Consider the following 11,134-nt stretch of genomic DNA (forward strand, 5'->3'; position numbering starts at 1 on the left):
ATGAACTCCAGCATATTGGTGTAAATGCAAGCTTTACTGTCCAGGGAAGCTTTTGTGGGAAAGGGTTGGGTAAACCATGTGGCTAGATGTAGCAGTCATCAAAATGGTATTCATGGAGAATTTTTAATAATGCGAGAAATGCTTATAACAAAGTGATCAAAGCACAATATACAACTGTCTGTTGATTGTCAGCTTACCTCTTAAAACGTTGTGCTTGCCTTGGTTCTTATTTATTAATTAGTAAATATCTTTTTCACTCATTTGCTATCCTGCCACTCTGACTAAGGTCTCCATGAAAGTAGTAACTAGGTATTCCATGTCCTCATGCTCCCCATAGCCTGGACCAGAGGACTGTGCCCACTCACGAGGCCTGACAAACAATGACTAATGAATGAAGGAAGGAGGGACCAGGGAAAACCTTAGACTGGTTAAGTCACCACATTAAACTGACTAGAACCAGTTTTGGCTGCCATATTTTAGAAGGACATTACTATTTTTATTGCTAGATTTTTTCTGGTTCAGCTTATAGGCAACAGAAAGGCAGAGGAGGTGGTGTGGTGTCAATCCCCCCAGCAGCCCCTGAAGAAAATTTATGATGTTTATTTTGCTTGTCCAGAAAGACTGTATCTACCAAGGAAAAACCCTTTAAAACTAAATAGTTGCTTGTTTTTTCCCATCTAAGGGATCACACAACACTGTCACATTTATTTTCGGCTGGGGACTTTCTATGTCACTACCTCCTACCTGAAATGAAATATACAGACAATTTTGAGAAAGTATTCAAGACCCTGCATAGTGCTGTTCTGCAGTTAAACTTCTAAGGAATGTCTCCTTAATATTTGCCTAATGCTTATACTTTTCCAAAGAATGATCACAACTACTACTCACTCTACCAAGTGGTATTAACCTTATTTTACAGACAGAAAGTTGAGCCCCAGTGAAGCTGGTTGACTTTTTTAAGGTCACAAAGCAAGTAAGTGTTATAGTTAGGAACATCACCTCAAATTTCTAACTCCAGATTTCCTTCAATTTGACTATCATTTATTTTCTGTAATATTTACTGTGGGCTGATATGGTGCCAAGTGCTTTCATATGTTATCTACTTTTATCCCTACAAAAACCCTGTCAAAGTGTCACAGCACACACCACCCTCTGAGTGATCTCCCCAATGTCCTCTGAGGTCACTGTCCTACCATGAGGCACCTCCTGAAGACACCAAACTGTTTCTCATTCCAGAGCCTCTGTACTTCCTGTTGCCTCGACCTGGGATGCTCTTCTCTTACTCATTGCATGACCAGCTCCATCATCATCTTTTGGGTTTTACCTTGAAAGTCTATCTCCAACAAGAAGCTGTGTGCATTACTATTATACCACCAGGCCCTCCCTGCTAGCGTCTCTTGTAAAACAGTGCTTACTTCCTCCTTAGCACTTACTGTTGTTGGAATCATTTCACTTAACTGTTTCTTATCAGTCTTCCCCATAGAATGAAAGGGCAGGCTAATGTCTGTCTCATTCTCTTGAAATATGTAGATAGTAACTTGCATTTTAGTAGGCCCTCAACAAAAATGTGTAGATTGACTTAACAGAGGTGGAATTGAGGGTTTTTTTTAAATTGCACAACAAATTGGTATTATCTTTCTAATGAACAGGATTAATGCTGAAAAGAAATTTCTTTTTGGCAGCAGTGTAGATAGAGGATTGGTGGCAGACACCATAAGGCCTTTATGCTCCTTGGATTGTTGGATTGCAGCAGATTGGCCAGTTTGGGGTTGTTGAGCCAAAACAGGTGCAATAAGAAAGTTACTTAGACTTAGGACACTGAAACCAGAGCTGGAGAGAGGACTGAATTGGAAATGAACAGGACTAGGAACAGGCTGGGAATGGGGTGTAGGAGGAGAAGCTGATGCTCCCAGGGCCTTCCTGTGCAGGCCAAGGGACTCAGGGTGTGGCTGGTAATGCTGGGTTCCTGAGTGGCCTAGCTTTCTGTCACTATTACAGATCCAGGAGACAGGGAGTATGGACAAGGTGAGGTCCTGGGCCCATGAGTTCCCTACACACACCTATTCTGGTTTGGAGAGTTCCTTTGCTCCTTGAGCATCTACGAACCTGACTATGCCAAAGCTGTGTACAGCTGAAGGGGTCAGCATTCTTGGAAGAGGTCTAGATCTACCAAGAGCAAAGGTTTCATGGCACCATGTGGGGAGGAGTCCTGGGCTTGCACCCAAAGTCTGGGCAGCTGATGTTCACATCCTGTTTATCAATAAATCTGCTCTGGGGATCCCAGTCCCTGCTTAAATCATATTCTCTTGTTCTGCAGATTTGAAGCCCCAAAGTGTACATGAGTTTTTCCTCCAGTGGATTAGTGGGTGGGTGGTCAACCTTCCTGTCCTTGGCACTACGTGGCAGGATTCTTCTGTTTCTTGTTCCTCTCAGTCAGTAATTCAGGGAAGTGGGGCCCAGGTGCGTGTGATGCTGGGTGTGTCTTCTCCCCAGGACAGGCAGGACAAGGATGTGTGAAGTGTGTGAGTGTGAGAAATAGAAATAACTATTGGGACTACCTTATTCCACAGCCCCTACGCTTTTCCCCTCAGCCCTCATTTTTCATGTGTGGGTTATTATTTAATTGAATGCATATGAGTTATGTGACTTAAAAGTCTAGATGGAATGAAATAAAAATAAAACAAAAAATTTAACTCCTTGCCTCCAGGCTCTATTCACATTGTTATCCAACCATCTTTCTCCCTTCGCCTTCTTTTTACCTCTCCTCAGAAAGCCAACTTAAGCCCCACCTCTTCTGATTTCTCTGCCTGCAACATGGGGTCACTCATTCTTTAGTTTTCTCTAGCTTTTTAGTTATGTGAGTTAATCTCTCTAAAAATTCTCAAAGACAGCAAATTGGCTCTTCTCTCTCCTCTTCCCATCAACAACCCAGACTGCACCTGACATGTTGGCTGGATATCCTGAAAGGCTTCCAACATCCAACCCATACAAACAAGTAATGGAGACTTCATGCACCAAATCTTAGTCCCTGAAATTTTGTGTGTCTCCTTCTAATGAATCTAAATTTTCTCTCACCAACTGAGCATTTTCTGCACCTTGACCGGGTGCCTATCCCAGGTACTGATGAGAGGGGAGAAGGCAGGGAGACAAGGATGAGAGGGCAGAGCTGTGGGAGGTCCCCAGAGAGCCTGCTGCAAAGAAAGGTAAGTATCAGTGGTGTTGTGGTAACAAGTTCAATGTGAACCAAATGACAGAAAAAATCAAAGTTTCTGAGTGATGGAGTTTGGAAAAAAACCCTTTTCTTCTCTAGAGGGGTTGGGAGGCTGCACATGACCATCTGAAAGCAGGTGGGAAGGGATCAGTTCCTTTGGCTTTGCCAGCTCTGTTCATCCTCAGTTTCCACCTCTTTGTCTGTCAGCATTCCCTGCTCTATCCAGAAGGCCACAAGGGTGGTCAGGTTCTACACACAAGTCATCAGAGTCAACACACAAGAAATCAGCCATCTGTTCATGACCTTCTCTACATTACTGACATCTGAAAAGGTTCTTCTGTGGGAAAATGGGCTAAGGGATTCATCCTTTTACATCTGGAGGTAACAGGACAGCGGTTGCTGTCCTCACCTGTTTCGAGCATGGCCCTGTGTCATCAGGGATGACACCAGACAACATGGGCACAGCCTTTCCCTAGAGCTGATCAGAACAGCCTGGGCTACCTGCAGCCTCACTTACCACTGGAAGGAGTCCCTGCCCCCAAGGATCTGACAGACCTCTTCCTTACAAAGATGCTGGTGCTCCAGGTACAGGGCCATGAGGTAGAGAAACCAGGAGATGCCACTGTCACCTGGTGCTCTGGGTGTATGAGTTTTGGCTGGGGAAGGAGGCAGAATGGCCTCAGAGGGGAGTTTTCTGAAAGGTATGTACTTGAATCTGGCCTTCAGGCAGGGTGAGGTGTGAGTTGCAAAGAAGTTTAGGGAGTACCTTAGCTGGGTCCACCTGATAAGTCTTAATTTTTTCCTAGCATCTCGCTAGCAGCAGACTAGTGCTTACTTGTACCTCTAGGGTTCAAGGTCTAAGGGTATTAGTGAACTCCAGTGGGCACCTGACATTGCAGGAGGGCAAAAGAGGAGACTTCTAGACCTGGGACATGGGGGTGTTTCTATGTTGCTCTGGAGGTGGACCATCTGTAGACACATCCTTCCTGCTAGTGATGCTTCCCCTCTCCAAAGAAGGCCATGGCCCTGGGAGGGTTGGTCATGGGAACCTGCTGACTCCTGCAAAGCCCAGAGAAGACCTAGGCCTCACTGGCCACTTAGGGTTGGCATGTGGAAACCTTAACCAGAATGTTCACCATGTCACCAAATGGGTAGACAGTAAACAGACAGAAGGGAGACTCAAAGAAGGATCCATGTCAGTCACATAGGGACCAACTAGGATGAATGATGGCTCCTGAGATGTCCATGGTCTAATTCCTGCAAGGTGTGACTATGTCCTGTTTTACCTGAGGTAGCCATGTAATCACAAATGTTCTCATAAGAGACAAGATAGTGTGAAGATAGAAACAGAGAGATATTTGAAGGTGCTGCTGGATTTGTGTACAGAGAATGGCTTCATGAGCCAAGGGATGTAATAAGGCAGCTCTAGATGCTGGAAAGACAAAGCCTGGGATTCTCTCCTAGAGCCCTGGAGATAGCATGGCCCTGCCAACACCTTGGTTGTGGCCCCATGAAACCCATTTCAGACTTATGACTCCTGAATCCTAAGAGAAGAAATTTGTGGTGTGTTTCATCCACGAGGCTATAGTAAATTATTACAGCATCTAAACAAAACTAATACAGGGAAAGACAAGAGAACTGAAAGTGAGAAACAAATGGGCAGACAGGCAAAGGACCACAGGGAGGAGTTCCAATAGAATGGCAGGTAGGCAGATGGGAAACAGGAATGAGTGAGATAGGCAGGGAATGGCAGCACATAATAGGGAGACAGGATGGCAGGAAGAGGTTCCCAGAGCTTGCTGTTGTGCCAACAAGGAACAAGGGGAGCTTCTTGAGCTGCAGGAGGATTCCACAATCCACTGAAAGAGTGAATGAGTGAGTGACAGAATGAATGAATGAAGTTTGTCTTCAGTAGAGGAATTTGTTTCTTGACTGTGAAAACCTGGAGGCAGGGACGGTGTCTTTCCCATCCCCTGGCACAGGACTTGGTTCACAGAGACAGCCTTCAGAAATACATTTATCCTTGAATGAAGTTAATTGAATTGTAAAAGCAAATTAAAATTGAAAAATAATAGGAGTAAATGTGAGCTCTGACCTAGGAATTGAGGTGCCTAGTGCTTTCCTGCCTTCTAGTGGCAGCCACATGACTTGCAGCCATGTGTGTATGAGGAAGGACTCAGTCCTGGGAGAAACCAAAGGCTAGAGCCAATCAACCTGTGGAAAACAACTTGTTTAAAGGTTATTCTGTGAAAGTTGATTCACCATGTGAGGAATTCACAGACTTATGGATTCAGAAAAAGCTTGTTTCTAGTCACCAAGTGCAAAGGTTTCAGAATTACTCTTTCACAGGAGGATTTCTGCAGTTTTTGCAGATTTTCCAACAGCAGCCCTTTTGGGGTGTAATTGTCCAGCTCAAGGTGAAACACTTTGATGTGCATGGTTTATGAATAGGACCTGAACAGTCAGGACAGGAAGGCGGCTGGAAATCGAAACACATGTACATATCACAGATGCAAAGAGTGGCAGATCAGTGAAGTAGAACATGTGGGACCTGGCCTGTGCTGTGGGAGGAGAAAAGAAACTGCACACCTTTGAATAATATTGATAATGAAGAAAAGGAATCTGACATTTAATTTTCATGAAAAATTTTAACTTTGAGAATTTGTATTCCTGAAGTGACGAAACCATCACAGTAACTGATGTTGAGAAGAATTAATGACACTGAGATGTTGGTGGGAAAATGGAAGGTAGCTGATTGCAGAGTTTCTGACCAATGTGTGCCTCTCTGCTTTTGCAGCCTATCCAACTGAAAGTTTGCATGCATATTAATATTCCCATAACCATGAAAACTTTTCCAGTTGACTTCTTTATTTGAAGTGGAATTTATATGCCATAGTTCCACTGTCTACATAGCCCAACATTGGCAAAAGTCATAAAAATAAGGACACTCAACTGTGTTTGAGAGAAATTAGTGAGTAAATTGTCTGTGCTGTGCATGAAGTGCCAGCTTTCATTTGTACAGGTAGACAAATGCCTCCATCCTAACACACCAACATACAAGAGCAAAACTGCAGATACTGCATGTAAAAGTAGGAAGTGACAGATGTGGGAGTATCCATTCATTGATGTCTCTGGGCCCGTACAAGTGCAGAATGCCTCACCTTGATCCTCCTGAGAAGGGCAGGAAAGCATGGCTGAGTAGATGAGAACCTGGTGCAAAATGGGAAGGGTGAAAAAACTGCAGAGAGAGGATCAGGGTAAGGACAGGTAGAGTCAAGCCCCTCCTTCCAATCCATGAGGGAACAAGACTCCTGGGGCTGGAATCAGGAGGAGGTGTTGGCCTAGAGAACTCAGCCCATCCTCCCCCTCCACAGTCATCCTGCCTCTGGGTTGGGACACACCTTCTGATTGTGGTGAAGACCATAAGAAGAAAGTGAGATTTGATTCTTGTAGGGCAGGAAGAAGTGAGAAGACTGATCATACATGTGGCAGAATGGGCAGGAGAGTACTCAAAAAGCTTGGGAGCCACAATGAGTATCAGAGTGGAATGATCCTTGCAGTAGAGGAGGGTGTTCATGGCAAAGAACATGTGCACGCATTAGGAGTAGATAAACATGTCCCAGGACTGAGAAGCAGAAAGAATTGAAGACTTGCTTTTGGGAGCAACTCAAGATAAAACTCACATTTATCAGGTGCCCTCCATGGGCCCTTGGGGATTATGCATTAACTCATTGAACCCTTACAACATCCCTCCAAGGAGGGCACTCATGTTCCCACTGTTCAGATGAGGCACCTGAGCTTCAGAGAGGCTGAGCACATTGCCTATGATCACACAGCTAGGATGTGGCTGGGTTGGGATTCAGAACACAGGTGAACCATGAGGTAGCCTCCAGCTATGGCAGGACATCAGATCTGGTCATCAGCTGCTATCTGCCATCAATGTGAGGGCTCCTGGGAGACTGGACCATCTGACTCATGTCAGTGGGTTTGCTGATCTTGCTTATTTGCCTAGACCCCAGAAGAAAGTAACTGCATGTATTCCCACCTGTGTAACCATCTCTGCAAACCTCACGTCTTACAGAAGTAGAATTTTAGAGTGATGTTCTGCAGTCCTCATCCAAGTGCAACATCTCCTTCTGAAGATTGAATGGACTGAGTCATTATTATATTAAATGGCATGTATAGAGTTCTTTGCATTTGTCATAAAGTTGTTACACACACATTATATGAAATATGGGGGATAGTCAAATAGACGGGACAATGCAGACAGAATTGCCCCTAGAGTCTTGCAACCTGGAGTCGGGATTGGAGGGTGGAGTAGTGGTTTTGATGGAGTCTCACTGGTCAGACAGAATGAGAAATGGGAGAACCTGATTTAGTCACTTTCCTACTCCCCACCCCAGCCCTATGGTTGAGCTGTTGAATGTGGCTGATGACCTGCATATTTCCTTATTTTTTTTTCTCATAGTGACCCAGGTGCCTTTCTGCTCAGCAGGTATCTTTAGCAACCTGTACACTCAAACTTTCTGACCTTTTGTCTTTGAATGTTAACTTTTTTCTGAAAAACCCTTATATGCCTGTTTCATCTGGATAAATCCTGCGTGGTTTTCAATGCTCAGCTTAGGTGTACTTGATTCTGGAAAGCCTTCCCTGATCTCTCCCATGTTGCTTAGGTCTCTGTTGTTCTTGTTCCTCCACCTCCTTTTCTTAATACCAGTTGCCCAAAAGTTGCCTATCTGTAATCTTGGCTTATTACAATGCCAAGATTAGTCCTTGCACAACCTGTTTCCTTCTCTCCTTCCCCTTTCCTCCCTCTCTCCCTCTCTCCCTCTCTCTCTCTCACTCTGTCTCTCTCTGTCTCTCTCTCTGTCTCTCTCTCACACACACACACACCCCAACCCAATCCCAGAATTAATATCAACAAAAATTACATTTAAGTATCAATTTCCTTTTTTTATCTCCAGTAAACACCATCTTACAATTTTTACTTATTATTTCTTTGATTTTCAACACACACACATACCATGTTTGATATTTTTTGAAATTTATAAAAAGTGTAATGCTGTATGGAATCTTCTGAAACTCACTTTTTTATTTCAATATAAATATTTCCAAGTTTCATCCAAGCCACAATATGGGCTATAGCTTATTCAATTTTGCTGGTATGCCTAAGATATGCTTTTGTGCAAATAAATCCCAATTTATTTATCCATTTTCCTTTCAGTGGGCATTGGAGTTGTTTTCAGATTATAAACAACTAGAATATTGCTAAAAATATTGTGGTAGGTGCCCCTTGATGCATTTCTCCTTGGACACACACTTACACACACATATGCACATTCTGATGCAGTAATTTCTTGGTTGTGGAGTATATGAAAATTCAACTTTACAAGATAATAATAAATTGTTTTTCAAAATGTTTGTGCCTATTTACAGTCCCACCAACAATGTATTGTTGATGGGAATATACATTGACTCACCTTTTCTAATATTTGCTATTGTTAGAATTTTTACTCTTTGTAAATTGAATAGGGGTTATTAGGATAACATGGTAGTGTTTATTTTTGTTGACTTGATTACTAATGAGTTTGAGAGAATGTTAATTGGAGATAGGTTTCTTTTTTTTTCTGTGAAAAGCCTAATCACGACTTTTGCTCAGTTTTAAGTGTTTTTCTTTCTCCAGATATTTGAAGCATTGTGTAGATTCTCGGTTTAAATCCTTTGTTATCTGTTAGAATTATTTCCCCCTGGTGTGTAAATTGTTGCTTATCTTTCTTTAAAATGTCTCTTATGAACAGAAATAATTATATTAATGTTGTTCAATTTATTATACTTTTTCTTTTATTGTTGGCTCTTTGTGTAAATTGCTCAAGAAATTATTTCCAGGTCAAAGTTATAAAGATATTAACTTATATTTTATACTAAATGTTTTTAAGTTCTTTTCATTTTAATTGCTGTTTCAGTACAGTTTTCTGTCTTTTACTCCCATCCCTGTCCCCCCCCCGTCCTCCCCACCTCCCTCCCATTTCCACCACCCCCCTAGTTTTTGTCCATGTGTCTTTTATACTTGTTCTTGTTCCCTTCCCCTTTTCCCCTGAAATTCCCTCCCCTCTCCCCTCTGGTCACTGTCAGCCTGTTTCCTATTTCAGTGTCTTTGGTTATATTTTGCTTGTTTGTTTGTTTCATTGTTTAGGTTCCTGTTAAAGGTGAGATCATGTGGTATTTGTCTTTCACTGCCTGGCTTATTTCGCTTAGCATAACACTTTCCAGTTCCATCCATGCTGTTGCAAAGGGTAGGAGCTCTTTCTTTCTTTCTGCTGCATAGAATTCCATTATGTAAATATACCATAATTTTTTGATCCATTCATTTACTGATGGGCACCTAGGTTGCTTCCAACTCTTGGCTATCGTAAATTGTGCTGCTGTAAACATTGGGGTTCATAGGTTCTTTTGGATTGGTGTTTCAGAGTTCTTACGATATAATCCTAGCAGTGGAATTGCTGGGTCAAAAGGCAGATCCATTTTTAGTTTCCTGAGACAATTCCATACTGTTTTCCATAATGGTTGAACCAGTCTATAATCCCACCAACAGTGCACAAGGTCCCCTTTTCTACAGAACCTCTCCAACACTTGTTGTTTGTTGCTTTGTTTATGATGGCCATTCTGACTGGTGTAAAGTGGTATCTCATTGTGGTTTTAATTTGCATCTCTCTGATAGCTAGCCATATTGAGCATCTTTTCATGTGTTTCTGGATCCTCTGTATGTCCTCCTTGGAGAAGTGTCTGTTCAAGTCCTTTGCCCATTTTTTAATTGGGTTGCTTGTCTTCTTAGAGTGGAGTCCTGTAAATTCTTTATATATTTTGGAGATTAAACCCTTGTCTGAGGTATCATTGGCAAATATGTTTTCCCATACAGTTGGTTCTCTTTTTATTTTAATACTGTTTTCTTTAGCTGTGCAGAACCTTTTTATTTTGATGAGATCCCATTTGTTTGTTCTTTCCTTTATGTGCCTTGCTCTGGGGGCCATATCAGTAAAAATGTTGCTGCGTGAAATATCTGAGATTTTCTTGCCTATGTTCTCCTCTAGGACTTTAATGGTGATATAGCTTATATTTAATCCTTTTATCCACCGTGAATTGATTTTTGTGTATGATGTAAGTTGGTGCTCAAGTTTCATTATTTTGCACATAGCTGTCCAGTTCTCCCAACACCATTTGTTGAAGAGACTGTTTTTACTCCATTTTATGTTGCTGCCCACACTGTCAAATATTAATTGGCCGTAGAGACTTGGGCTTATTTCTGGACTCTCTGTTCTGTTCCATTGATCCATACGTCTGTTCTTAAGCCAGTACCATGCTGTTTTGATAACAGTGCCCTTGTAATACAGTTTGATATCAGGTATTGTGATCCCTCCTACTTTGCTTTTCTTTCTCAAAATTGCAGCAGCTATTCGGGGTTGTTTATGGCTCCATATAAATTTTGAAATGTTTGTTCTATGTCTGTGAAATATGCCATTGGTGCTTTAATAGGTATTGGATTTAATCTGTAAATTGCTTTGGGTAGTATGGACATTTTGATAATGTTAATTCTTCCAATCCATGAACATGGTATATGTTTCCATTTGTCTGTGTCTTCCTTAATTTCTTTCTACAGTGTTGTGTAGTTTTCTGTATACAGGTCTTTTACTTCCTTGGTTAGATTTATTTCTAGGTATTTTATTTTTCTTTTTGCTATATCCAATGGGATTTTTTTCTTGATTTCTGCTTCTGCTGTTTCATTGTTGGTATACAAAAATGCCTTTGATTTCTAGATATTGACTTTGTATCCCACTGTTTTGCCAGACTCACTTATTAGGTCGAGCAGTTTTTTGGTGGAGTCTATAAAATTTTTTATGTACACTATCATGTCATCTGGAAGCAATG

This window comes from Phyllostomus hastatus, unplaced genomic scaffold (assembly GCF_019186645.2).
Source record: "Phyllostomus hastatus isolate PE091 unplaced genomic scaffold, TTU_PhHast_1.1 phas_scaffold_182, whole genome shotgun sequence".
NCBI lineage: Eukaryota > Metazoa > Chordata > Mammalia > Chiroptera > Phyllostomidae > Phyllostomus > Phyllostomus hastatus.